Source organism: Thalassophryne amazonica, chromosome 16 (assembly GCF_902500255.1).
Source record: "Thalassophryne amazonica chromosome 16, fThaAma1.1, whole genome shotgun sequence".
In the NCBI taxonomy this organism is placed as follows: domain Eukaryota; kingdom Metazoa; phylum Chordata; class Actinopteri; order Batrachoidiformes; family Batrachoididae; genus Thalassophryne; species Thalassophryne amazonica.
The window spans coordinates 87,771,256-87,777,255 of NC_047118.1; positions in this window are offsets into that span (position 1 = coordinate 87,771,256).

Here is a 6,000-nt window from a genome sequence, read left to right on the forward strand (position 1 = left end):
AACCAAGCATTCAACACAGTCAAAACTATTCCATATATTAATCCTATTTGTTCAACCAATATTTTGCACCACGTTTTACCTAAATTGGAGAAACTTTAACTTTTGACTCCTGAACAAACTGAAACTGACCTTTGTCACCATTCTTGCTGTTTTTACCCCATAACTCCAGAACATTCAGTCACAGATCATCCAAACTATACCTTTTTGGAATCTTTGTGATCAGACACATAATGTGGTATAGCTTTCAATATGATTTAACTTTTGACCCCTGTGCAATTCGTTATTGACCCCTACCTGGCCGCCATATTGGATTTTCAAGTGGCCCTTCTTCTTCTTTCAAACAGTGACTTATGAAGAACATTCATGCCAGATCTGATGCTTGTACCACCAACTGAAGAATTGTTTATCTGCTGCACTATCCTCACAAACACTGACGATGTGGGGACGTCAGACACCCAGTTGTCCATTGCAGCTGTGATGGGAGGCGTACGTATCTGTGCGATTGTACTTTAAGAAATCCGAAATACATTTCTGATACGCAGTGATGGTACATCCTGTTATTGCATAGCAACCTCAGGATGTTGTACTTGAACGTCCTGCAATTGCACGGCAACCGCTGGGCGTGGTACATTACGTCCTGCGTTTGCTGCGCGGTTGCTGTGGAAGAGGTTATGTTGTCATTCTGAGTGTGTCTATGCAGTCAGTATCCACTAGCTAAAGCAGCCTCATGTATCTGTGTTAACCTTGTCCAGTACCTGTTAGAATTAAGATAAACTCTGTAATGAAAAATGTGAAAGTAAAACTATGCCATATAGCCAAAGTGGCGTGTCATTTGTGTTTTCCCCTTTTGTCTCAATAAATCATGTCTGTGTTCGTCACAGCAGTTAAGACGTGAAGAACATGGACAGTTTTTAATATCACAGCAGCAGTTTGCTGTCCTCTGTTTTCCATAAAAATAAAGGGTAACGCACAGAAACACCATGAAACAAATGTGACAACAGCATTTGCCGCGAAGTGCAAACCAACAACAAAAACACAAACAAGGAAAAAAAAGAGGGGACAGACAAAAGTCTGTGATTGCCGGGTGGAAGCAGTAATGACAGTGAGAACGTGTGAAGGTCCGCGTGTACACCCATGAGTCCGCAAAGTGTAGAAAGTCAGAGTATATAGAAATAACGTGAGTGACCGTCATGTGCCGGACCAAAGCCCAAAAACCCGGACACAGTCCTGTGGATCCCCACAACACCTGAAGGTCAGCCATGGCACCACTGACCAGCCACCCAAACAAAGAGCGGATTGAAATGGTGCGCGGACCAACAGCCTATGGGGTGAGTGGGCTCCACCTAGAAACACCCAGAAAAGCAAAGGTGCAGAGGTTTAATGATCTTTCTCCAAAAGCAGAAGATTTTAGGCAGTTCTGAAGGTTCAAGTCCACGTGTGCCTGTTGTCCATGCAATATGGAACTGCATCCAGAGTAAAACAATTCGAGTATAACAATTCGAGTGGATCTGCTGTGGCAAACCTGAGTCACCCCCCCCCCCCCCCCCCCCAAAAAAAAATAAAGGTTTAATCCAAAAGAACATCCTTGCTGTTTTACTTTGAAGTATGTCCCATTTAGGGTTATTTGAGGTTTTTAATGACGTACTGTAAAACTGCATGAAGCATATTGATCACTTTGAGATGTTAAATCTTGTTGTTTGATTCAAACACCATTAAACAAATGTGACAATAGCAACGTCTGTGAACTGGATGCATTTAAGCATCTGGACCTGCTGAAGACAACTTTCTGAAATTCAGGATGGGGAAGAAAGGGGTTTTAATTGACTTTGAGCGTGGTGTGGTTGTTGGTGCCAGACAGGCTGGTCTGAGTATTTCAGAAACTGCTGATCTGGAATTTTCATGCACAACCATCTTTAGGATTTACAGAGAATGGTCCAAAAAGAGAAGATGCCCAGTGAGCAGCAGTTGTGTGGATGAAAATGTCGACGTCAGAGGAGAATGGGCAGACGGCTTGAAGGTGCCTGCGTGAGATCATGTCAGTATGGACCAACATCTCTGGGGACTGTTTGAAACACCTTGTTGAATCTATGACACCGAGAATTCAGGCAGTTCTTAAAGCAAAAGTGGATCCAACCAGCTACTAGCACGCTGCACCTAATAAAGATACACAGTTATGCTCATAACTTTATATACCCTGGCAGAATTTTTTTAAACCCATTTTTCAGAGACTATGAATAATCTTTTTTGCACTCATGGTTAGTGGTTGTGTGAAGCCCTTTATTGTCAAACAACTGTTTACTTTTTGAAGGTGAAGGTTCTGGAGTGGCCACCTCAGCTTCCTGACCTCAGTATCATTGAGCCATTCTGGGGAGATCTCAAACATGCAGGTCACACAAGACAGACCAGGAAGACACAGGAACTGGAGGCTTTTTGCCAAGAAGAATGGGCAGTTTTACCATCAGCGGAAATAAACAGCCTCATCCACAACGATCACAAAAGACTCAGGTGTCCTCTATTTAAGGATGAAGCCAGCACCTGTTGAACATGCTTTTCTCTTTGAAAGCCTGAGGAAAATGGGACGTTCAAGACATTGTTCAGAAGAACAGTGTAGTTTGATTAAAAAGTTGATTGGAGAACTTACACGCAGGTGCAAAAAATTATAGGCTGTTCATCTACAATGATCTCCAATGCTTTAAAATGGACAAAAAAAAACAGAGAAGCATGGAAGAAAACGGAAAACAACCATCAAAATGGATAGAAGAATAACCAGAATGGCAAAGGCTCACCCACTGATCAGCTCCAGGATGATCAAAGACAGTCTGGAGTTACCTGTTTCTGTTTCTAGCACTGACTGTCCAACAGTGAAGTTTCTGGGTCTGCCTTTATTCTTGGACTCTTTCTGAACCAATCGATCTTGGACCACTTCTGAAAAATGTGGCTTTATCAAAGACAACCTTGTGCAAACCGGTCTTCTCAAAAACAGTTCAGCTGGAGATTTTCCAGTTGTCACATGTGGAACATTTCTGTAACCAAACAAAAATTTTCACCTGAGTGTTGCAGCGAGTGACAACCAAGTGCTTTGCTTTTTGCCCAAGACCTCTTGAAATTTTGCACTAATCGCTCAGCCAATCCACTTGATGCTGGATGGTGGAGTTTTGATGTTTGACAGCATTCAATTTTACGAATGTCTCAAATTCACTTGAAATGAATTGAGGTCCATTGTCAGTTACCACCTCTTTAGGTAATCCGTAAACAGCAAAGAAGTTTATCAAAACTTCTGCAGTCTTGCACGTGGTAGTATTCGACATAAGAACAAACTCTGGCCATCTGTAATATGCATCAATCAGTACTAAGGACATCTGACCCTTAGATTCAGCAAAATCCAAATGTATTTGTTCCCATGGAGCTGAATCTGGTGCACTATGCTGATACTTTCAAATGTCACACTGATTCGCTTCAGTTTCAATATCATCATCCACTGAAGGCCAACACATCAAGCTCCTACCCAGGAAATTCATTTTGACAATACCCCAGTGGCTGTCGAGTAGCTCTGCGAGTAACCAATCTTTTTGGTTATCTGGAAAATTACTCTGAATCCCCAGAATAAACAATCATTTTCCACTGTTGGGTCAAATTTCCTTCTAGTTAGGTTCTATTTTCAGATAAATAGACTACCCAAGGCATTTTCTGTTAAAAGCAGACAACATGCTGATTCTTATGTATTTTGACCCGCTGAGTTAAAAAAATGCTGTATCTTTACTCTTTCACCTTCTAATTTGCATAAAACAAAATGGCTGCCCGGTTTTTCATGTTTTCCCAAAGTTTGCTTGTTTTTGCTCAAGAAAGGCAATGACAACTCTTATCTTTGTGCTGTTTGAACTGCTGAGTTCATAGTTTCTTATTTGCAAGCTGTATCTTCTCTCCTTCATCCCGAATATGGATGAAACAACATGGCCGCCTGCTGTTTTCATACTTTGTAGAACCTTGTTCTACAAAAGAAATTGATAACAAAACCAATTTTTCCCCATGCCTCTGCTGCACAATCAGGCCTACAAATGCATGTATTTGTCAGTCTTACTTATACTGGCCTGTTGAAAAACGTCTCCTGTGGATTTAAAAATCACAGTATCATTATATTCATTCCTTGATGGCATGTGAACGACTCGTGTGTATTTTTTTCCATCACAAATGCTGAACAGTATAATGACAATACTATGTGAAAACCTATATAATTGGCTCAGTACAGCACAGATAATGTATACAGCTCCAGTACCAAAGAGCTACTGCTTTTGACACCAGAGGTCAGGCCTCAGTGGCCAGTGACCAGGCACATGGTGCCACAGTGACTCAACAGCAGCAGCAGCAGCCACAGCATGGACGTGGTCAATCAAACTGCAACGTTCCCTGATATATTTGTGGAGTTCTTCCTTTCAGAGTCATGTTAAGGAGACTCTGAGATACTTTGTTCATCTATATCTGTGCATGTTCATGTTCATTCGTGTGTTGGTTTGTGTGGACAAGTTCCAATCTTGTGGTATTGCTTTTGTAGTATATTATACTTAGTAGCATTAGATTAGATTTGTGTTGTATCTTGTCTGCTGATTCTCTTTATATACACACTGTGTTAGGTTGCCAGTGTCCCCTGTCACTAGATTGATTTGAATATAATCTTGAAAATGTTAAGTAGTAAGATAATATAGTTGAATCTCTGTGTTCATTCAAGCCCCTTTCACACTGGTCTTGCATACAGATGCATCGTGATGCGTATGGAGTACACTGGAAAATTGCACACATTTGGCGTAGTCCCTGTGTTGGCTCATGTGTGACTGCGTGGGTGATTGTGCTCCCAGTCTTGCTGACAGTTACACATATGTACGAGGTCTGTCAATAAAGTATAGGTCCTTTTTATTTTTTTCAAAAACTATATGGATTTCATTCATATGTTTTTACGTCAGACATGCTTGAACCCTCGTGCGCATGCGTGAGTTTTTCCACGCCTGTCGGTGACGTCATTCGCCTGTGAGCACTCCTTGTGGGAGGAGTCGTCCAGCCCCTTGTTGGAATTCCTTTGTCTGAGAAGTTGCTGAGAGACTGGCGCTTTGTTTGATCAAACTTTTTTCTAAACCTGTGAGACACATCAAAGTGGACACGGTTCGAAAAATTAAGCTGGTTTTCGGTGAAAATTTTAACGGCTGATGAGAGATTTTGAGGTGATACTGTCGCTTTAAGGACTTCCCACGGTGCAAGACGTCGCGCAGCGCTCTCAGGTGCCGTCGTCAGCCTGTTTCAAGCTGAAAACCTCCGCATTTCAGGCTCTATTGATCCAGGACGTCGTGAGAGAACAGAGAAGTTTCAGAAGAAGTCGGTTTCAGCATTTTATCCAGATATTCCACTGTTAAAGGAGATTTTTTTTAATGAAAGACCTGCGCAGCCGCTGCGACGCTCCGCCACAGGCAAAACACCTCTGTTGGAAGCCTTAAGGACAAGTTGGAACATGTCCAGCTGTTAAACAATTTCTCATATACTCACTCCACTGAAAGCCATCAAAAACCGCCTGGATTTTACAAATGGTTATCAACACGGAGGTGTTTTTTCTGTGCCGCCGCACCGCGCCGGCTGCGTCCCGACGCACAGACCCATCCGCACGTCTTTCATTAAAAAAATCTCTTTTAACAGTGGAATATCTGGATAAAATGCTGAAACCAACTTCTTCTGAAACTTCTCTGTTGTCTCACGACGTCCTGGATCAATAGAGCCTGAAATGTGGAGGTTTTCAGCTTGAAACAGGCTGACGACGGCGCCTGAGAGCGCTGCGTGACATATCGCACCGTGGGAAGTCCTTAAAGCGACAGAATCACCTCAAAATCTCTCATCAGCCGTTAAAATTTTCACAGAAAACCAGCTTAATTTTTTGAACCGTGTCCACTTCGATGTGTCTCACAGGTTTAGAAAAAATTTTGATCAAACAAAGCGCCAGTCTCTCAGCAACTTCTCAGACAA